Source organism: Carcharodon carcharias, chromosome 11 (assembly GCF_017639515.1).
Source record: "Carcharodon carcharias isolate sCarCar2 chromosome 11, sCarCar2.pri, whole genome shotgun sequence".
Lineage (NCBI taxonomy): Eukaryota > Metazoa > Chordata > Chondrichthyes > Lamniformes > Lamnidae > Carcharodon > Carcharodon carcharias.
In genome coordinates, this window is record NC_054477.1 from 13,643,526 (window position 1) to 13,667,552 (window position 24,027).

The 24,027-nt window shown below is 45.9% G+C and overlaps 1 protein-coding gene across 6 annotated transcripts in view; it reads right to left on the minus strand.

Annotated features, from left to right (window-relative positions):
- The window catches only part of gdpd4a (glycerophosphodiester phosphodiesterase domain containing 4a), an 88,040-nt gene extending 64,501 nt beyond the window's left edge, over positions 1-23,539 (minus strand). For 4 of the 6 annotated variants that reach the window (XM_041199437.1, XM_041199438.1, XM_041199434.1 and 1 more), the window contains exon 1: positions 23,149-23,539. The gene's annotated coding sequence lies outside the window, so the exon portion shown is untranslated. Of the gene's footprint in view, positions 1-21,783; positions 21,885-23,148 lie in introns of those variants that run through there. The other 2 variants (XM_041199436.1, XM_041199435.1) reach the window with 2 other exon arrangements.
- Between the last annotated feature and the right edge of the window lie 488 nt (positions 23,540-24,027).

Consider the following 24,027-nt stretch of genomic DNA (forward strand, 5'->3'; position numbering starts at 1 on the left):
GAAGATGTAGGAGCAGAAGTAGGCCATTCGGCCCCTTGAGTCTGCTCAGCCATTAAATGGCTGATCTGATCTGATAATCCTCAACTCCACTTTCCTGTCTTTTTCCCATAACCCTTGATTCCCTTACTGATTAAAAATCTGCCTATCTCTGCCTTGAATATACTTAATGACTCAGCCTCTACAGCCCTCTGTAGTAAAGAATTCCACAGATTGACTACCCTCTGAGAGAAGAAACTCCTCCTTATCTCTGTCTTCAATGGGTGACCCCTTACCCTGAGATTATGCCCTCTGGTCGTAGAGTCTCCCACAAGGGGAAACAACCTCTCAGCATCTGCCCTGTCAAGCCCTCTGAGAGCCTTATATATTTCAATAAGGTCACCTCTCATTCTTCTAAACTCCAATGAGTACAGGCCCAACCTACTCAATCGCTCCTCATAAGAAAATCCCTCCATACCCGGGATCAACTTAGTGAACCTTCTCTCGACTGCCTTGCCTCCAATGCCAGTATATCTTTCCTACGACAAGGGGACCAAAACTGTTCACAAAATTCTAGGTGTGGTCTAATTTAGTGCCTTGTATAGTTTTAGCAAGACGTCCTTATTTTTATACTCCATTCCCTTTGACATAAAGGCCAACTTTCCATTTGCCTTCCCTATGAGCTTCTGAAATTGTACGCTAGTTTTTTGTGATTCATGCACAAGGACCCCCAAATCCCTCTGTGCTGCAGCTTTCTTCAGTCTTTCTCCATTTAAATAATATTCAGCTCCTCTTTTCTTCTTGTCAAAGTGCATAACCTCGCAGTTTCCCACATTATATTCCATCTGCCAAGTTTTTGCCCACTCACTTAACCTGTCTATATCTCTTTGTGTCATCCTCATCACTTGCCTTCCCACCTATTTTTGTCATCCACAAACTTGGCGATAATACATTTACTTTCTTCATCCAAGTCATTAGTATTTATTGTAAATAATTGTGGCCCCAGCACTGATCCCTATGGCACTCCACTATTTACAAGTTGCCATCTTGAAAAATACCCTCTTATCCCAACTTTCTGTCTTCTATTAGTTAGCCAATCCTCTATCCATGCTAATATACTACCCCTAGCTCTTACCATGTGCTCTTACCTTATTAAGTAGCCTTATGTGTAGCACCTTATTGAAAGCCTTTTGGAAATCCAAATATATTGCATCTACTGGTTCCCCTTTATCTATCCTGCTTGTTACCTCCTCAAAGAATTCTAATAAATTTGTCAGGCATGGTTTCCCCTTCATGAAGCCATGCTGACTCTGCTTGATTATATGATGGATTTCTAAGTGCTCTGCTATTACATCCTTTATAGTAGACTGTAACATCCATGATTTTAATGTCCTGCCTTTTTTACATGCCCTCATTATCTCCTGATTTATTCTCTGTCCTACAGTATAGCTACAGTTAAGGGGCCTATAGACTACTCCCACCAGTGTCTTCTTCCCCTTGTTATTTCTTACCTCTAGACATATGGATTCTACATCCTCCAATCCAAGATCCTTTCTTGCTATTGTACTTATTCCATCTCATAGTAACAAAGCTACCCCACCACCCTTTCCTTCCTGCCTGTCTTTCCGAAAAGTCACATGCCCCTGAATATTTAGTCCCAGCTTTGATCTCATTGTAACTATATCTCCGCTATGGCTATAAGATCATACCCATTAACCTCTATTTGTGCTGTTAATTCATTTATTTTGTTCCGAATACTACGAGCATTTAAGTAAAGAGCCATTAATGTTGCCTTTTTACCATTTTTTTCCCCCTTTAACCCTACTTACTGCTGCTTTTTTTAATGGTTGTGCACTCTGTCCCTTCCTGTCACACTCTGGGTATCATTACCCAAATAGCTGCTCTGCAGGGCTGGCATGTCCTTTTGCTTTGTAAACCTATGTATCCCCTTTCCAGAACCCTCCCCCCAACCCTACCCCCCCATATAGTTTTAATCCTTCTCTACAGCCCTAGTTATTTGATTCGCCTGGACACTGGTCCCAGCACGGTTCAAGTGAAACCCGTCCCACCGGAACAGCTCTCTCCTTCCCCAGTACTGGTGCCAGTGCCCCATGAACTGAAACCCATTCCTCCCACACCAATCTCTGAGCCACGCATTTAACTCCTTGACTTTGTTTACCCTATGCCAGTTTGCCCGTGGTTCAGGTAGTAATCCCAAGATTATAATCTTGGAGGTTCTGCTTTTTAATTTAGCTCCTAACTCTTCAAATTCTTTCAGCAGAACCTCCTTTCTAGTCCTTTCAATGTCATTGATACCAATGTGGACGACGGCAACTGGATCCTTCCCTTTCCACCCCAAGTTCCTCTCTAGCCCTGAGGAAATGTCCTTAATCTTGGCACCGGGCAGGCAACACAGCCTTCGGGACTCGCACTCATGGCTGCAGAGAACAGTATCTACCCCCCTAATTATACTGTCCCCTACCAATACTGCACCCCCATTTCCTCCCCCTACTTGAATGTCTCCCTGTACCATAGTGTTGTGGTCAGTTTGCTCATCCTTCTTGCAGCCCCACTCTCATCCACACAGCTTGCAAGAACCTTGTAACTGTTGGATAATTGCAGGGTCCAAGGCCCCTTGAACGCTACCCCCTGGACCCCCACCCCTGCCTCACCTGCAGTCACACCCTCCTGTCCCTGATCACAGAACAAATTTGAATTACTTAACCACCTCCTGGAGCAAAGTGTCCAGGCAACTTTCCCCCTCTCTGATGTGGCGTAATGTCTGCAGCTCCTCAAACTCAGATCCAAAATTCCTTTAGTGGCAAACATTTGGTACAGATGTGTTCGCTCTGGATCACCTCTGGATCAGCTTCCAAAAACTGCAGTGTCAAGACTGTCCACTGAGCAATGGCCCAGAAATTGGGGTGAATTATTAAATACAAGGTCTGGACTTGACATTACATTTTCATTTAAGAACATAGGGAGAAGGATAGGCCATTCAGCCCCTCGAACCTGTTCCATTACTCATTGAAATCATGGCTCCTCCATATCTTAGCTACGTGTCTTGACCCCAAATCCTTTTATACCCTTCTCTAGCAAAAGCCTATCAATTATATTTAAAATTATTAATTGAGCTGGCAGCTAGGACTTTCAGTGGGAGACAGTTCCACATTTCAGGACAGGTCAGAGGCTTAGAATTCTGTGGCAAGTAACTCACCCTTTGAATCCCCAAAGGCTGTTCACCATCCGCACGTCAGGAGTGTGATGGAATACTCTCCGCTTGCCTGGATGAGTGCAGCTCCAACAACACTCAAGAACCTCAACACCATCCAGGAAAAATCAGCCCACTTGATTGGCACCCCATTCACCACCTTCAACATTCACTCCCTCCACCAGCGACACACAGTAGCAGCAGTATGTATCATCTACAAGATGCACTGCAGCAACTCACCAAGGCTCCTTCAACAGCACCTTCCAAACCCGCAAACTCTCCCACCTAGAAGGACAAGGGCAGCAGACGCATGGAAACACCACCAGCTGGAAGTTCCTCTCCAAGACACTCACCATCCTGACTTGGAAATATATCGCCGTCACTTCACGGTCGCTGGGTCAAAATCCTGGAACTCCCTCCCTAACTAACGCATGTGGTGCCTACACCACATGGACTGCGGCAGTTCAAGAAGGCAGCTCACCACCACCTTCTCAAGGGCAATTAGGGATGGGCAATAAATGCTGGGCCCAGCCAGTGACACCCACATCCCGTGGACGAATAAAAGAAAAACCTGCCTCACCCTTTGTGTGAAGAACAACTTCTCTCCTGAATAGATTGGTTTTAATTCATAGTTATTTCTCCTTGCCCTGGATTCCCCTCCAGCAGATAAACATTCTCTCTCTCGATCTTTGCAGTTTCTTTCAGAACGCTGGAAGTAATTTAGATTGTATGGAGGGGGGGGATTTAATTTTGAAACAATCTACAGGGAAAGAATGCCAGGCAGAGAAATCACCACATGAGCAGCTGGCGGCTCGACTGAGTTGGACAGCACAATATTCCATCAACGTACAAGACCCGGGATGCAGCACAGATGCTGAGGTCCCTTTAAGGCACCTGGGCTGGGAAAATTATATTAGACAGAGATCCTAGAATGGTTACAGCACAGTAGGAGGCCATTCGGCCCATCAAACCTGTGCCGGCTCTCTGCAAAAGCAACTTAGCTTGTCGCACTCCTCTGCCCATTCCAAGTTGCCCAGCAAATTTTGTCCCTTTAGATAACCATCCAATTCTCTTTTGAAAGCCACGATTGACTCTGCCTCCACCACACGCTCAGCCAGTGCATTCCAGATCCTCACCGCTCGCTTCATAAAAATGATTTCCCCATGGTGCCTTTGACTCTTTTGCTGATTACCTTTAAATCCGTGTCCTCTGCTTTTCGACCCTTCTGCCAATTTCTCTACTTGTTCTGTCCAGGTTTCTCACGGTTTTGAACACCGCTATAAAATCTCTTCTCCCCCCTTCTCGTCTCTTAGGAGAATGACCCAGCTTCTGCAACCTGTTCACTCAAGCCTCTCATTCAGGAAAATGACCAAGTCTCTCAAAAAATAAAACCTAAAGTAAAATCATTTTGAAGAAACAAAATCCAGACATTTAAATAATATTAACAACCTGCTCCAGGAACTGGGGACAAGAAAGTTTGTTCTCGGGCTGAAAGAGATGTGAGTAATTTCAGTCTCCTTGTTGTGGCTGATCGACTTCAGGAATTAACACTGAATGTCGAAAATAGCCTGTGATGTTAACAGTAGACGCAGCACAGAATTTCATCTGAGAAATAGACACCTGGTTGCCTAAGGAAATAAAAAAGAATCTTCGAAAATCACACCTCCTTCTATCTTTCATAAACTCTACCTCGAAATCGAACTGTCCTTAAGCTGAGAGTGTGTCCACATGATCTGGATTTATTGTTTTATCTCAATATGTTTCTCATCTGCCCATGCACGATGCTTGTAGGTGATAGGATTTCTCGACGTGCACCTTGTTTCTTAATTAAAGGCAACACCTACCTCCTCCGGGGATCTGTCTTACTGTCAACAAACGAGGCAAACACCTTTAGGGGGGGCGTCCACAATTTTAAAAAATTAAAATCGAATCCTGCACCGTGCCATCCACCTCTACACGTCCGACATCACATAAACTACAGTGAATCAGGATCAAACTATTTCAAATGAATAAAATAGCGAGAGGAACTTAACATCCAACCGTTTGCATGTAAAGCTGTACTGCCTTGTTCTCTATCCTTTACTAATCATTGTGCTCTTTGCTTCTAAAATTAGATAGAGCTGCACATAAATTACAATAGGGTAAGAGTTCTCTAAGCCTAATCAGCCTATCTTGTTGTCATCTTCCACACAAGCAGTACTCCTAAACCAATGTGCTCGCTCTTGTTGCCATATCTCTTTATCTCTTACTCCTTCAGCTGCCTACATTTGTAATTTACAGCTGGAAATCTAATTGAGGTATTCAGGTGTGGGGAGGCAGTGGCGTAGTGATATTGTCATTGGACCAGTACTCCAGATACCCAGCGTAATTCTCCGGGGACCTGGGTTTGAACCTTACACAGAGCAGATAGTGAAATCTGAATTCAATAAAAGTCTAATGAGGACCATGAACTGATTGCTGTAAAAACCCAACTGGTTCACAAATGTCCTTTAGGGAAGGAAATCTGCCGTTCTTACTGGTCTGGCCTACATGTGACTCCAGACCCACAGCAATGTGGTTGATTCTTGAATGGTCTAGCAAGTCATTTAGTTCTCAAGGGCAGTTAGGGATGGGCAATAAATGCTGGTCCAGCCAGTGATGCTCACATCCCATGAACAAATAAAAATATATATATATGGGTCCAGATGGCAGATGAAATTCAATGTAACAAAGCATAAGTGATACATTTTGGTAAGAAGAAACATACATACACATGGCAGCAGCAGTCTGTGTACAGGATGCCCCAAGGCTCCTTCAACAGCCACTTCCAAACCCGCGACCTCCACCATCTAGAAGGACAAGGGCAGCAGGTGCTTGGGAACGCCATCATCTGCAAGTCCCCCTCCAAGCCACCCACTATCCTGATGTGGAACCATATCGCCATTTCTTCACTGTCACTGGATCAAAATCCTGGAACTCCCTTCCTAACAGCACTGCGGGTGTACCTACACCAGATACACTGCAGTGATTCAAGAAGGTGGCTCACCACCACCTTCTGAAGGCCAATTAGAGACGGGCAACAGGTGCTGACCTAGACAGCAACACCAACTTGCTGTGAAAGAATGAAAAAAAGTGGTGCAACATTTGTGCCACACAAGTTCATGGCAATGACCACCTCCCCTTGACAGTTAATGTCTAAACCATCACTGAATCCTCCACCGTCAACAACCTGGAGATTACCATTGACCAGAAACTGAATTTCACTTTAGCTTTTAACTCAGAAGGTCATGAATCAAGTCTCACTCCATGAGACTTGGACAGATAATCCAGGCTGAAGTACTGAGGGAGTGTGACACTATCGGAGGTACTGTCTTTCTGATGTTAAACCGAGGCCCTGCCAGACCTCTCAGGTGTACTTTAGAGAAAAACTTGCATTTATATAGTGCTTTCTACAACCTCAAGATGTCCCAACGTGCTTTCCAGCTATAAAGTACTGATGTAATGTAGGAAACACAAGAACCAATTTCCACACAGCAAGCGCCCAAAAACAGCAATGTGTTAATGGCCAGAAAATCTATTTTTACAATGTTGATTGAGGGACAAATATTGGCCACAACAACTTATCTTTGTACAGCTTTTGACATAATGAAAGGCTCCTAGGCCCTGGGTCAAAACCTTGGAGCCCCCACCCTAACAGCACTGTGGGTGTACCTACACCACATGGACTGCAGTGGTTCAGGAAGGTAGCTCACCACCACCTTCTCAAGGGCAACTAGGGATGGGCAATAAACGCTGGCCTAGCCAGCAATGCCCATAGCCCCTGAGTGAATAAAGAAAAAGGAGCACCATTGACTCCAAACCATGAGAGAAGATGGACAGCCCCTTTTCTTGTTTGAAATACTGCCACAGGATTTTTTTTAAATCTTCATCTAACAGTTCAGGCAGGCCTCCAATTTAATATTTCACCTGAAAGGTTGCAACCTCTGCTCATGTGGTGCTCCCTCAGTAGCCCACTGGAGTGTTTGCCAAGATTTTTCTGCTCAAAGTTTCTGGAGCAGGACTTGAACCCAGAACCTTCACTTAGAAGTCAGAGAGTTCACTGAGCCAGGGCTGACTACAGTGAGAAAGACAGGACAAAGATAAACCCTCAGCTGTGAAACTATGAATTAAAGTACCAGCACTTACAGTCAAACAAAACTAAAAAAACAACATAATTTAAAAAGCAAACAAAAACCCGTGCGTCTCAATGATGTCCACAATCTGCTCCAGATTCTGGAACTTTCCTTGGAGCCCTCAATCAGATGTAGAAATTAACATTACTATTGTTGCCGCCACTTCAATAATACTTCATTGACTTTCTGAGGTTGTGAAAGGTGCTATAGAAATACAAGCTCTTTCTAGATTTATTACCAGCAACTTTTTGCCTCTATCGCGAGCAATAAGAGGACACAAAGAGAAAAAGACATTCAGGCCACATAGTTCACTCCAGCTGGGCCAGTTCTAACTCCCTCTTGCACTGGGACATGAAAAACTGTCAACACAGAGGAAGGAAGTGGTATAGTGGTGTTATCCACCAGACAATAATCCAGAGAACCAAGGTTAAATGTGGTCAGACCACATTTAGAATATTGTGAGCAATTTTGGGCCCCGTATCTCAGGAAGGATGTGCTGGCCCTGGAGAGGGTCCAAAGGAGGTTCACGAGAACGATCCCAGGAATGAAAGGCTTAACATATGAGGAACATTTGAGGACTCTGGGTCTATACTCAATGGAGTTTAGAAGGATGAGGGGGGGATCTGATTGAAACTTACAGAATACTGAAAGGCCTGGATAGAGTGGACGTGGGGAAGATGTTTCCATTAGTAGGAGAGACTAGGACCCGAGGGCACAGCCTCAGAGTAAAGGGAAGACCTTTTAGAACAGAGATGAGGAGAAAGTTCTTTAGCCAGAGAATGGTGAATCTATGGAATTCATTGCCACAGAAGGCTGTGGAGGCCAGGTCATCAAGTGTATTTAAGACCGAGATAGATAGGTTCTCGATTGGTAAAGGGATCAAAGGTTACGGGGAGAAGGCGGGAGAATGGGGTTGAGAAACTTATCAGCCATGATTGAATGGCGGAGCAGACTCAATGGGCCGAAGGGCCTAATTTCTGCTCCTATGTCTTATGGTCTTATGGTAATGCTCTGAGAACCTGGGTTCATCATAGCAGATCTAGAATTTGAATTCAAAATAAGAATCTGGAATTTTTTTAAAAAAAGTATAATGATGACCATAAGAGATTGTCGTTAAAAATCCATCTGAAAGGAAATCTGCCATCCTTACCTACATGTGACTCCAGACCCACAACTGCCCTCTAAAATGGCCTAGCAAGTCACTGTGGCTCAAGGGCAATAGGGATGGGCAATAAATACTAGCAATGCCCCTGCCCCATCCCATTAATATAAATTAATTAATATAATTAATATAACGCCTTTATTCAAAAAAATGGCAGAGGCAGAAAGTAGGAAACTATAGACCAGTTAGGTTAACATCGGCTGTTGGGAAATTGTTGGAATTCATTATTAAGGAAGTAGTAATGGGGCATTTGGAAAGTCAAAATGCAATCCAGCTGAGTCAGCATGGTTTTATGATGAGTAAATTGTGTTTGACTAATTTGCTAGAGTTCTTTGAAGATGTGACAAGCAAAGTGGATAATGGGGACCCTGTAAATGTAGTATATCTGGACTTCCAGGTCTTGATAGGGTGCCTCACAAAAGATTAATACACAAGATAAGATCACATGGAGTTAGGGGTAATATATTAGCTTGGATAGAGGATTGGCTAACCAACAGAAAGCAGAGAGTCGGGATAAATGGGTCTTTTTCTGGATGGGAAACTGTAACTACTGGGGTGCCACAGGGTTCGGTCCTTGGGCCCCAACTATTTACAATTTATATTAATGACTTGGATTCAAGGATAGAAGGTACTATAGCTAAATTTGCAGATGACACCAAAATAGGTGGGAAAGTAAGTTGCAATGAAGAAACAAATTTACAAATCGATATGGACAGGTTTGGTGAATGGGCCAAAATTTAGCAGATGGAGTTTAACGTGGATAACTGTGAGGTTATCCATTTTGGGCAGAAGAATAAAAAGGCAACTTATTATTTAAATGGAGAGAAACTTCAGAACTGCTTCAGTGCAGAGGGATCTGGGTATCCTAGTGCATGAATCGCTGAAAGCTAGTATGCAGGTACAGCAGGTAATTAGGAAGGCAAATGGAATTTTGGCATTTATTGCTAAAGGAATAGAATATAAAAATAGAGAAGTGTTGTTACAGCTGTACAATGCTACAGTGAGACTACACCTGGAATACTGTGCACAGTTTTGGTCCCTTTACTTGAGGAAGGATGTAATTGCACTGGAGGCAGTTCAGAGGAGGTTCACTAGATTGACTCCAGAGATGCGGGGATTGTCTTATGAGGAGAGATTGAACAGTTTACGCCTATACTCACTTGAGTTTAGAAGGATAAGAGGAGATCGAATTGAGGGATATAAGATGCTAAAGGGGTTAGACAAAGTAGACGTGGAGTGGATGTTTCCCCTTGTGGGGCATTCTAGAACGAGAGGCCATAGTTTTAGGCTAAGGGGTGGTAGATTTAAATCAGAGATGAGGAGCAATTACTTTTCTCAATGGGTCGTGAATCTGTGGAATTCACCACCTCAGAGTGCAGTGGATGCCGGGACGCTGAATAAATTTAAGGAGGAGGTAGACAGATTTTTAATTAGTAACGGGTTGAAAGGTTATGGGGAGAGGGTGGGAAATTGGAGTTGAGGCTGAAATGAGATCAGCCATGATCATATTGAATGGCGGGGCAGGCTCGAGGGGCTGAGTTGCCTACTCCTGCTCCTAGTTCTTATGTTCTTAATGAATAAAAAGAAATGCCTATTTAGCCCAAAAGGAGTCTTATCCCTCAATTTCTAAATATGTGGATGGTACCAAATTGGGGAGTACAGTCAACATGGAGGAGGACTGCAATAAATTACATGGAAATGTGATAAAATTGCAGAATGGGCATACAACTGGTAAATGAGTTTCAATGCAGATGAGTGTGAGCTGTTACATTTTTGGTAAGAAAGATAAGGAGGTTGCATATTACTTGGAAAGTAAGAATCAAAAAGAGGAGCAAAGGGCTCAGGGAGTGCAAATATATAAATCATTAAAAGTAGCAATACAGGGCAATAAGCCATGACAAAAAACAAGCCAAACACTGGGGTTTATTTCTAGAGGGATAGAATTATAAAGTAGGGCAGTTATGCGACACTTGTATCAAACCCTGCTTAGGCCACACTTGGGGCACTGTACAGTTCTGGTTGACGTATTATAAAAAATATATAAGGCAGAATTTTATGTTCCCTCACTGGCATCTTTGTAGGCGGAGGTGAGTGCAAGATTTCTCAGATGGCCTTCCCACCAGGTTCCCACCCGTCCCAACCCCTCCACAATTTTAAGCTTGGACGGGCGAGGCCTAACACACGAATTAGTACAGGAGTAGACAACCTGGCCCCTCGAGTCTGCCCCGCCATTCAATAAGATTGTAACCTCAACTCCGCATTCCTGCCTAAGCCAGCCCACCCACCCATGACTCAAATGAGGCCCTTATGTGGCCAATTATTGACCACTTAAGAGTTGTTTTCCACACAGCCTCAATTTTCAGGCTGGCAGGAGAAGTTCCAGGTGGGGTGGAGGTGGGGGGAAGCCCGAAAATAAACCGGCTTCAAGCCTTTGGCGGGGAGTTGGGGAGGGCGCCTCCATCAGCAGCCCCCTTTTAACACCAGGCACACCATCCACCCCCATCGCCAAATGGTCCAGTCCATGCAGGTCCTCCCCCTACTCCCCCTACTCCCCCTACTCCCCAGCTCTCCACCAACATCCCCAACTCCCACTCTGTCCACCCCTCCAGGCCTCACCTCACCCCCCCCCCCTCCAAAACTTACCTAGTGCGGGACTCCCGGGACTTAGGTCTGTAAACTGCTTGCAGCTGCCCACTGTAACTTCTGGCACTGCAGGGACTGGACAGCTGCCGGCCAGTCTGATTGGCCAGCAGATTTCTGAGGCGGGACTTCCTTCCAAGTGAGGGGCGGGAGTCCCGTCTCCAGCCAATTAACACTTGTTGGACAGTTCAATGGCTGCGGGGCAGACTTTTTGAATGGCGGGAAGGGAAACCCCACCACCCTAGAAATCCTGGCCATAGAGACGCTGGAGAAGATGCAAAAAGAGATTTACAAACAGGGTACCAGAATACCTGTCAGGAAAGGATGAACAGGTTGGGTCTCTTTTCTGTTGAAAAGAGAAGACTGAGGGGTGATCTGATAGAGATCTTTACAATTATAAACAGTTTTGATAGAGCGGATGCAGAGAGAATGTTTCCTCCTGTGGGGAAGAGCAGAACAAGAGGCCTCAGCTTGAGGTAGTCACCAAGAAATCCAACACAGAAACTTTGTAGTGAGAATGTGGAACTCACTAACACAGGGGGCTGGATTTAACCCTGGGCTGAATCGCACAAGGCGCAGGTTTCTCCCCACCCCCGGCTAAAAAAATATTGGGGGTGTGGGTGGGGGAGCTTGTTGAGGGGAACACAGGCTGCCCTGTGGCGGGGGGGATAGTTAAATCTAACAGCTGACCTGCCCACCTCCTACCTACCCATCCCTGACCCTACCACAATTATACCAGCGGCAGCAGTAGGCAGCCCACCCACGAGTGGGCCAATTGAGGCCCTTAATTAGGCAATTACTGTCCACTTAAGGGCCTCATCCCACCACAGCCAACCTTTAATAAGTGACGGAAGAGGCCCATCCTAAATGGCCGGCAGGCAGGTTTCCCTGTGGACTTCTGGTGGGCAGAGGGTGGTCTCTCCTTCCTCAACAGGTCCCCTGGGTTCATTAGAGGGCCCCCAAGGTTACACCTCCCCCCCCCGAGTTGCCCGCCTCCCCCATGACCTTTCAAATCCCAACACCCACCCCACTCTACCCCCAACCCACCCTGGCCAGGGGCTTCCAGCTTGACACACAGTAAGAGCCCCAAACATACCTAAATGATCACACCCAAAATGCAAATTAGTAATCTAGAGGAAGCTTTACACTCAGGGTAGTGTCCTTGGCTCAGCCATCTTCAGCTGCTTCATCAATGACCTTTCCTCCTTCATAAGGTCAGAAATGGGCCTGTTCGCTGATGATTGCACAACGTGCAGCACCATTCGCGACTCCTCAGATACTGAAGCAGTCCACGTCCAGCTGCAGCTAGATCTGGACAATATCCAGGCTTGGGCTGTAACATTGGCAAGTAACATTGGCGCCACACAAAATGCTGGAGAGCTGCTGGCCTCTGATGGGTTGGCAGTTCTCTGAGGTGAGACTTCAAGGCCAGTGGCTCTGGGGCAGCCTGTGTTCCCCTCAGCAAACTCCTCCCCAACCCCTGCCCCTGATTTCTTTAGCCAGGGGTGGGGAGAAACCGGCACCTTGTGCGATTCGGCCCAGGGATCGGTTGCAGAATGGGCATATAACTGGCAAATGAGTTTCAATGCAGATAAGTGTGAGCTGTTACATCTTTGGTAAGAAAGTTAAGGAGGTTGTGTATTACTTGGAAAGTAAGAACCAAAAAGCAAAGTGAAGGCCTTGCGAGGTATAAAGACACAGATCGTTAAAAGTAGACCATGACAAAAACAAACCAAGCACTGGGGTTTATTTCCTGGGCGGCAGAATTGAAAAATAGTATAGCTGCATTTATGGGGAGCTGGATAAGCCTATGAGAGAGAAAGGAATAGAGAGTTGTGCTGATAGAGTTTGATGAGGAAGGATGGAACATATAAACCAGCAAAGAGTAGTAGGGCTGAATGGCCTATTTTATGCTGTGCATTATATGTACTTCTTTGCAGAAATCTACCTCATCTAGCCTGGCACCCTACTGCATTTTGAAAACCCTTAATGTCCTTATTACCTCGCCAGATACATTATTACTAATAATTAATACTGGGTACTGTACTACTTATGCGGTTGTATTAGTAATCTAGAGGAAGCTTGACACTCAGGGTAGTGTTTTCAGCCCAACCATCTTCAGCTGCTTCATCAATGACCTTCCCTCCATCATAAGGTCAGAAATGGGGATGTTCACAATAAGGGGACAATGTTCAGTGCCATTCACGACTCCTCAGATACTGAAGCAGTCTGTGTCTATATGCAGTAAGGCCTGGACAATATCCAGGTTTGGGTTAATAAGTGGCAAATAACGTTTGCGCCACACAAGTGCCAGTCAATGAATACCCCCAACAAGACAGGATCTGACCATCTTCCCTCATGACATTCAGTGGCAGTACCAGAGCTGAATCCCCCACTATCAACATTCTGGGGATTACCATTCACCAGAAACTGAACTGGACTAGCCATATAAATGGAGAAGAAAAGAGTTGACGTTTCGAGTCCTCATGACCCTTCGACAGAACTTGAGTTCGAGTCCAAGAAAGAGTTGAAATATAAGCTGGTTTAAGGTGTGCGTGTGGGGGGCGGAGAGATAGAGAGACAGAGAGGTGGAGGGGGGGTGGTGTGGTTGTAGGGACAAACAAGCAGTGATAGAAGCAGATCATCAAAAGATGTCAACGACAATAGTACAATAGAACACATAGGTGTTAAAGTTAAAGTTGGTGATATTATCTAAATGAATGTGCTAATTAAGAATGGATGGTAGGGCACTCAAGGTACAGCTCTAGTGGGTTTTTTTTTATATAATGGAAATAGGTGGGAAAAGGAAAATCTCTATAATTTATTGGAAAAAAAAAGGGGGAAGGGGGAAACAGAAAGGGGGTGGGGATGGGGGAGGGAGCTTACGACCTAAAGTTGTTGAATTCAATATTCAGTCCGGAAGGCTGTAAAGTCCCTAGTCGGAAGATGAGGTGTTGTTCCTCCAGTTTGCGTTGGGCTTCACTGGAACAATGCAGCAAGCCAAGGACAGACATGTGGGCAAGAGAGCAGGGTGGAGTGTTGAAATGGCAAGCGACAGGGAGGTTTGGGTCATTCTTGCGGACAGACCGCAGGTGTTCTGCAAAGCGGTCGCCCAGTTTACGTTTGGTCTCTCCAATGTAGAGGAGACCACATTGGGAGCAACGAATGCAGTAGACTAAGTTGGGGGAAATGCAAGTGAAATGCTGCTTCACTTGAAAGGAGTGTTTGGGTCCTTGGACGGTGAGGAGAGAGGAAGTGAAGGGGCAGGTGTTGCATCTTTTGCGTGGGCATGGGGTGGTGCCATAGGAGGGGGTTGAGGAGTAGGGGGTGATGGAGGAGTGGACCAGGGTGTCCCGGAGGGAGCGATCCCTACGGAATGCCGATAAGGGGGGTGAAGGGAAGATGTGTTTGGTGGTGGCATCATGCTGGAGTTGGCAGAAATGGCGGAGGATGATCCTTTGAATGCGGAGGCTGGCGGGGTGATAAGTGAGGACAAGGGGGACCCTATCATGTTTCTGGGAGGGAGGAGAAGGCGTGAGGGTGGATACGCGGGAGATGGGCCGGACACGGTTGAGGGCCCTGTCAACGACCGTGGGTGGAAAACCTCGGTTAAGGAAGAAGGAGGACATGTCAGAGGAACTGTTTTTGAATGTAGCATCATCGGAACAGATGCGACGGAGGCGAAGGAACTGAGAGAATGGGATGGAGTCCTTACAGGAAGCGGGGTGTGAGGAGCTGTTGTCGAGATAGCTGTGGGAGTCGGTGGGTTTGTAATGGATATTGGTGGACAGTCTATCACCAGAGATTGAGACAGAGAGGTCAAGGAAGGGAAGGGAAGTGCCAGAGATGGACCACGTGAAAATGATGGAGGGGTGGAGATTGGAAGCAAAATTAATAAATTTTTCCAAGTCCCGACGAGAGCATGAAGCGGCACCGAAGTAATCATCGATGCATATGCCTGTCTCTTTATGGGGTATATGGAACATTCCTTGTTGCAGTCCTACTCCGGCCCCCTTCCACAACTCTTTCTCCGGTACATCGATGATTACTTCCGTGCCGCTTCATGCTCTCGTCAGGACTTGGAAAAATTTATTAATTTTGCTTCCAATCTCCACCCCTCCATCATTTTCACGTGGTCCATCTCTGGCACTTCCCTTCCCTTCCTTGACCTCTCTGTCTCAATCTCTGGTGATAGACTGTCCACCGATATCCATTACAAACCCACCGACTCCCACAGCTATCTCGACTACAGCTCCTCACACCCCGCTTCCTGTAAGGACTCCATCACATTCTCTCAGTTCCTTCGCCTCCATCGCATCTGTTCCGATGATGCTACCTTCAAAAACAGTTCCTCTGACATGTCCTCCTTCTTCCTTAACCGAGGTTTTCCACCCACGGTCGTTGACAGGGCCCTCAACCGTGTCCGGCCCATCTCCCGCGCATCCGCCCTCACGCCTTCTCCTCCCTCCCAGAAACATGATAGGGTCCCCCTTGTCCTCACTTATCACCCCACCAGCCTCCGCATTCAAAGGATCATCCTCCGCCATTTCTGCCAACTCCAGCATGATGCCACCACCAAACACATCTTCCCTTCACCCCCCTTATCGGCATTCCGTAGGGATCGCTACCTCCGGGACACCCTGGTCCACTCCTCCATCACCCCCTACTCCTCAACCCCCTCCTATGGCACCACCCCATGCCCACGCAAAAGATGCAACACCTGCCCCTTCACTTCCTCTCTCCTCACCGTCCAAGGACCCAAACACTCCTTTCAAGTGAAGCAGCATTTCACTTGCATTTCCCCCAACTTAGTCTACTGCATTCGTTGCTCCCAATGTGGTCTCCTCTACATTGGAGAGACCAAACGTAAACTGGGCGACCGCTTTGCAGAACACCTGCGGTCTGTCCGCAAGAATGACCCAAACCTCCCTGTCGCTTGCCATTTCAACACTCCACCCTGCTCTCTTGCCCACATGTCTGTCCTTGGCTTGCTGCACTGTTCCAGTGAAGCCCAACGCAAACTGGAGGAACAACACCTCATCTTCCGACTAGGGACTTTACAGCCTTCCGGACTGAATATTGAATTCAACAACTTTAGGTCGTAAGCTCCCTCCCCCATCCCCACCCCCTTTCTGTTTCCCCCTTCCCCCTTTTTTTTTCCAATAAATTATAGAGATTTTCCTTTTCCCACCTATTTCCATTATATAAAAAAAACCCCACTAGAGCTGTACCTTGAGTACCCTACCATCCATTCTTAATTAGCACATTCATTTAGATAATATCACCAACTTTAACTTTAACACCTATGTGTTCTATTGTACTATTGTCGTTGACATCTTTTGATGATCTGCTTCTATCACTGCTTGTTTGTCCCTACAACCACACCTCCCCCCCTCCACCTCTCTGTCTCTCTATCTCTCCGCCCCCCACACACACATCTTAAACCAGCTTATATTTCAACTCTTTCTTGGACTCGAACGCAAGTTCTGTCGAAGGGTCATGAGGACTCGAAACGTCAACTCTTTTCTTCTCCGCCGATGCTGCCAGACCTGCTGAGTTTTTCCAGGTAATTCTGTTTTTGTTTTGGATTTCCAACATCCGCAGTTTTTTTGTTTTTATAGCCATATAAATACTGTGGCTGCAAGTGCAGGTCAGAGGCTAGGAATTCTGCAGAGAATAACTGACCTCCTGACTCCCCAAAGCCTGTCCGCCATCTACAAGGCACAAGTGAGGAATCTGATGGAATATTCCCCACTTGCCTGGATGAAGGCAGCTCCCACAGCACTCAAGAAGCTCAACACCATCCAGGACAAAGCAGCCTGCTTGACTGGTACCCTAATCCACTCACTCACCCCACCACCAATGCACAGTGGCAACAAAAGATGCACTGCAGCAACTCACCAAGGCTCCTTCGACAGCATCTTCCAAACCTGCAACTTCTACCACCTAGGAGGACAAGGGCAGCAGATTTATGGGAACACCACCACCTGGAAGTTCCCCTCCAAGCCACACACCATCCTGACTTGGAACTATATCGCCGTCCTTTCACTGTCGCTGGGTCAAAATCCTGGAATTCCCTCCCTAACAGCACTCTGGGTGCACTTACACTACAAGAACTGCAGTGGTTCAAGATGGCAGCTCATCATCACCTTCTCAGGGGCAACAAGTGATGGGCAATAAATACTGGCCCAGCCAACGACGCCCAAATCCCATGAACGAATATATAAAAAAACTGTGCCCAGCCCATGATGTTGATGATGAGTAACATTTCTCAACAAATTTACAAAAGAAAGCTTTTTTTCTAAAAGAGGACAGTCCATTAATTATAAGATCACCGCTATGTTATTATCCATGAATTCTACTTTACACAAAGTTTTTGCAGGGTCTGATATGTGTTGGAACTACATCAGTCTCTTCAACTGCCTTTTGAAAGCTACTATTGAATCTGTATCCACCACTCTATCAGGCTCCACCTTCCAAATCCCAACCACTGAAAAAGCTTTTCCTCATATTTCCTGTAGTACTTTCACCAATCACCTTAATTCTGTGTCCATGGGTTATTGACCTCTCTGCCTTTGGAGACCGCTTCTCTTTATTTACTCATTCGAAAACCTCTTTTGATTTTGAACACCTCTATCAAATCTCTTCTTCACTTATGATCTTTCTCACAGTGTGACAAATCAAAATTGTGTAATTGTATCAGAACAGTGAGATTCAGTGAATCTTGTGTTGGGGAAAAAAGAGAAGTTAGCTTAGTGCATGTTTCAAAATTGAAACAGTTATTTTAAGATCTAGAAAGTGGACAGTGGAAGATTTTATCTAAATAAAAATTTTGTCAGTTCTTCCTGAATGGTTTAAAAACTCACCAAGAGCTATCTGCATTTTGTCAGTCTCTACATTTTTAAACTTCACTCCAGTGAAACACTTATATAATATGCACCCCTAAAAATATACTCCAATTGTACAGAATTTCAGAGGCCGAAACTGCTTTCATATTCACTCAGATTAGAATCCGAATGGGTGGACCCTTTTTCCATTTGCCAATATTGGCTAGAGCTGCAGTAGAGTAAACCTCTCCACAATCACTCCAATGTACACAGTTCCTGGGCCAAAGCATGAGATTCATTTCAATCTCCTGCATTCTACCCTGTTGCTATCATCGGTCAACATTTCAGCAGTTCGTTTGTTTCATCTATAGAAACATAGAAAATAGGAGCAGGATTAGGTCATTTGGCCCTTCGAGCCTGCTCCGTCATTTAATATGATCATGGCTGATCCTCTATCTCAACACCATACTCCCACTCTCTCCCCATACCTCTCGACGCCTTTAGAATCCAGAAATCTTTCTATTTCCTTATTAAATATATCCAGTGACTTGGCCTCCTCAGCCCTCTGTGGTAGAGAATTCCATAGGTTTACCACCCTCTGAGTGAAGAAGTTTCTCATCCCCTCAGTTCTAAATGGTCTACCCCGTATCCTGAGACTGTGAACCCTTGTTCTAGACCCCCAACCAGAAGAAACATCATCCCTGCATCCAGTCTGTCCATCCCTATCAGAATTTTATATGTTCCAATGAGATCCCCTCTCATTCTTCTAAACTCCAATGAATACAGGCCTAGTCAACCCAATCTCTCCTCATACGACAATCCTGCCATATCAGGAGTCAGTCTGGTGAATGTTTGCTGCACTCCCTCTATGGCAAGTATATCCTTTCTTAGGTAAGGGGACCAAAACTGCACACAATACTCCAGGTGCGGTCTCACCAAGGCCCTGTACAGCTGCAGTAAGACATCCTTGCTCCTATACCCAAGTCCTCTCGCAATGAAGGCCAACATACCATTTGCCTTCTTAACTGCTTGTTGCACCTACATGGTTGCTTTCAGTGATTGGTGTACAAGGACACCCAGGTCCCTTTGTACATCTACATTTCCCAATCTATCACCATTTAAATAATACTCTGCCATTCTCTTTTTCCTACCAAAGTGGATAACTTCAGACTTAGCCACATTATACTGCCTCAGCCATGTATTTGCCTGCTCACCCAACTCGTCTAAATTGCCTTGAAGCCTCTTAACACGCTCCTCACCACTCACATTCCCACATACCTCATACCTTCGCAGTTTCCTTTGTTGAGATTTAGGACCTTAGTTTCAGATCGGATGACTTCACTTTCCATCCTAATGGAGAATTCTATCATGTTATGGTCACTGTTCCCTAAAGGACCCCACACAACAAGATTATTAATTAAGCCCTTCTCATTGCACAAAACCAAATCTAGGATAGGCTGTTCCCTAGTCAGTACTTCGACAAAAGCAAAATACTGTGGATGCTGGAAATCTGAAACAAAAACAAAAATTGCTGGAAAAACACAGCAAGTCTGACAGCATCTGTGGAGAGGAACACAGTTAACGTTTTGAGTCCATATGACTCTTCATCAGAGCTAAAACAGAACTCTTGGTTCTGAAAAAAGAGTCATAAGGACTCGAAACTTTAACTTTGTCTTCCTCCGCACAGATACTGTTAGACCTGCTGAATGTTTCCAGCAATTTTTGTTCTTGTTTCAGTTCCTCGACATACTGGTCTAAAAAAACAATCATCTCGTCCACACTCCAGGAATTCACTCGCCGCAGTATTATTGCTAATTTGTTTTCCCAGTTTATATGTAGATTAAAGTCACCCTTGGTACATGCATCTCTAATATACTGTTTAATTCTGTCCCTGATCTTATCACTACTACTTGGACGCCTATAGACAACTCCCTCTAATGTTTTCCACTCTTTGTTGCTTCTTAGCAAATTCCTGCTTGTTTTACTTTGTAAGTTTGTGGTTAGAATGAATTCCTGAACATTATTGGGATACAAAATTAGCAAGTCAACCACTCTTACATCTAATCTGTAGAAGCAAATTCCCAATCTAGTCTACATTTTTCTCAGAATTTATATTTCGATAAAAAAACCTTCCGCCCTTCACTTCCTCGATCAGGCTTGTCCAACCATTTCATGGAGGGGCAGGAAAAGGTGGGGGGCGGACACATTTCCATTTTCTTCTCACTCAAAGGGGCTCTTGAGCAAACTGGACACACACATACACATACACAAACACACACACACACTCTCTCTGAGTTTTTCTCTGGGTCCCACACTCACTCACTCTCTATCTCTCACACTCACTCATTCTCTGTCCCAAGCTCACACACTCTTTGCCCACCCTGACCCCCTCAGGGGAGGCAGTGACATAGTGGTATTGTCACTGGACCAGTATTGCAGAGACACAAGGTAATGCTCTGAGGACCCAGGTTCTCTTTTTCCAGCAATACTCGATTTACTGTCTCTTTGGTATCTGTGCTACCTTATCTATCTAAGGAGCCTCAAAAAAGGTCAACACAAATACGGAAGGTTTTGTCACTACGTGGCTGAATCACCTAATAAAAGAGTCAGTGAGAAAGAACAAAGGAGCCCCTGCACCAAAAAGTAGCCCCTGAAATTCAAAAAGTAACCCACAAGAAAATCTCAAAAACAGCCCTCAAAAAAGAAATGATTTTGACTCCTGTCGGTGGCCAAACACTCATGCAAAGGAATAGGTTTTAAGGAGCTTCACCCCAACTCTTCTCTTGGTGAGAAACTCACCAAGGCTCCTTAGACAGCACCTTCCAAACCCACAACCACTACCATCTAGAAGGATAAGGGCAGCAAACACATGGGAATGCCAAAACAAAAACAGAAATATCTGGAAAAACTCAGCAAGTCTGGCAGCATCGGCAGAGAAGAACAAAGTTGACGTTTCGAGTCCTCATCGCCCTTCAACAGAACTAAGTAAAAATAGGAGAGGGGTGAAATATAAGCTGGTTTAAGGTTTTGGTGGGGGGGGGGGTGGTTTTCTCCGCCAATGCTGCCAGACCTGCTGAGTTTTTCCAGGTATTTCTGTTTTTGACATGAGAACGCCACCACCAGCAAGTTCCCCTCCAAGCCACACACCATCCTGACTTGGAAATATATCACCATTCCTTCACTGTCACTGGGTCAAAATCTTGGAACTCCCTCCCTAACAGCACTGTGGGTGTACCTACACCACATGGACTGCAGCCGTTCAAGAAGAGGCAGTACACCACCACCTTCTCAAATGCAACTCGGGATGGATAATAAATGCTGGCTCAGCCAGTGCAGCCCACATGCCGTGAATGAATTTAAAAGAACACTCGTTCAAAGGAGTACGTTTTAAGGAGCTTAAAGGAAAGGAAGGTAGAGAGGCTGAGAGGTTTAGGGAGGCAATTCCAGAGCTTAAGGCAGTGATGGGCAACCTGGGCTAGTGATTGGCTGTCCATCTTAGTGGGCTGCAAGATTGAAATTGGGCATGTGCACTAACCGTGACCCCATGAATAAGATTAAATGCTTTTTATACATGCCCAATATTTCATAATGAGTTATTGAAAATGTTTCTACGGCTTCCTTCAGATTTGGAAGCTGTGGAGCTCTTTGGGCAGAACCTTCCGGAAGTTTTGCTATTTGAGAGGAATGGCGTGTTTCGTATGGTGTCTCTTAACATTGTGTTTTTTTTGGAACTGATATCACCTGGTTGCAAATTAAGCAAAATGGCCTCCCTTTCTGTTTAATAACAAAATAATTCCGCTCCCAGCTCTCTTTTACCATTCTGCCCTCGTCACCGATTTTCCTCTTTTTGGCTGCTACTTCTTCCTCTGTACTTTTTGATTTCGTACTCGATGTTCCTTCTCTATCACGTGCCACTTCAACACAAAGCAATCCATTATATAATTAAGGGCAAATTAAATTACCGGCAAAAGTAACTTAAAAAAAAGCTTAACCTCCCATGTCCACCAGTGTCGTGACAAAGACAGTCTCCCGGGATAGGGTGATTTTGCTAACCGCGCTCGTGTATCTAGAATTTGCGGCATGTGCCGATTGAACCGTATCAGCGCTCTGGTTGGATCCGGCTCTCACAGTCAATGCTGTGTGCAATCAGCACCCACCTCACTTCACGTGCCCTTGCTTTGCGTGTGTACCACTTAAAACTGTGTGATGGAAAGTGGCGGAATCTGGGCAATGGTCAACAAAATGTCTCACGGGACATACCCAGAACCCTGACTGGCCACATGTGCCCCACCACCGGCTGTAGGGTGCCCACCGCCGGCTTAGAGCCTAGGCAACCGAAGTCATTCCAGTATGCTGGTCAATGATTAATCATGCAACAAGCAACACCAATGTCTGTGGCAGCTTGCTGTGCGCGTTTCCTATATGACATAGTGACTACGAAGCCCTGCGAAACGCTGAGTCCTCCGGAGGTTGTGAAAGGGTGCTACAGAAATGCAACTTCTTCTTTTTGAGTTCCGTTTTCTTTTCAATCGCATCAACCCATTCCAGCCAACCTGCAGTCCCAGCCTTCGCTTTAAAGGTTTAACATCGCCATGGAAATGCCAGCCGCCCTGGGCAAAAAAACCTGGGTCTGCTGTTCCCAGGCGATGTTCACGACCTCTCTCTCTCTCTCTCCCTCCCTCCCTCGTTGCTCCTGTGGTGCTGGGACCTGGATTAATGGTGTGTGTTTTTCGACTGGGCTTTGGGAGGAGCGATGCAGTAAAGCCTCCCAAAATCACGAAAGAGAAATCTGTAGCTTTTTTAACAGAGGGGTGGCGGTGTGGATCCTGCCTCCCCTCTCGCCTGCAGTGAGGTGGCCCTGCCGTGTGGCTACATTTATAATCATCTTTTTCATTCCCACGCAGCAGTAAATATTGCAAATGGATTTATTTTTTTTTTCAGAGTTTCTTGCAAACTGGGAAAAGAAAGGCTTCCAGGTCTGCAGTAAATGTTAATACCCAAATGTGTTATGAAGACAACTTGGACATGAATATATATCACATACACAGATCGAACTGCTCCCTCATCGCATGTTAGAACAACCTCCCACAGACTTCCCCGATGAAGGCTGTGCCTTATTATGACTGTTCCAATATAAATGTTCTTCCATTAGATGTTCTGACAATTTAAAATCTCACTTACTGTTGTTCCCCCCGATCGTCCTTTCCAAAGTGTCAGGTTGCTGCCATCCAAGTTAATCCAGCAGTGTGTGCAGCCACACAGAAATACTTGTGCACGCACCACACACGCTTAACTTTCTGCTCAAAAAATAAATAAGCCTTTACATGATCCAGTCTCCAGCGGCCAACGGGGGCTTGGAGCTATTACAAAGGTGGACGAAATTAGAGAGAGAGAGAGAGAGAGGGAGAGAGAGAGAGAGAGAGTTACACTCGCCTCGGCTGAAACTGACCCAACTCAGGACTACCAGAGCGCAGAGTGGAGGGACTGCTGTACCCAGCCTGAGCGCACTGTGAAATGGAAATGAAACTTAGAGAGACAGAGAGAGACAGAGAGAGAGAGAGAGAGAGACAGAGAGAGGTGGGGGAGGGGAGAAAAAGAGAGGACGGAGAGGGGAGGGGGGGGACAGCTGGAGAGGGAGGGACGAGGGAAGGAGGGAGGGATGGAGGAGGGAGGGAGAGATGGGAGGGGAGGGAGAGAGGGAAAGGAGGAGGGGAGGGGGTAGGAGGGAGAGATGGGGGGGGGGCGCAAGGGGAAGGAAGGAGGGAGGGGGGGGGAAAGGGTGGGAGAGAGAGGGAAGGAGGGAGAGAGGGGAGGGGTTGGGGATGGAGAAAGGGGAGGGGGGTGGAGAGATGCAGGGAAGGGGAAATATAGAGGGAGGTGGGAATAGGGAGAGTGGGAGGGAGGGAGAGGGGGTGGAAAGATGCAGGGGGGAGGAGCTGCAGAGAGGCAGGGAAGGGGAAATATAGAGGGAGGGACGGGGGAATAGGGAGGGAGGGATGGGGGAATATAGAGGGAGGGATGGGGGAATATAGAGGGAGGGATGGGGGAATATAGAGGGAG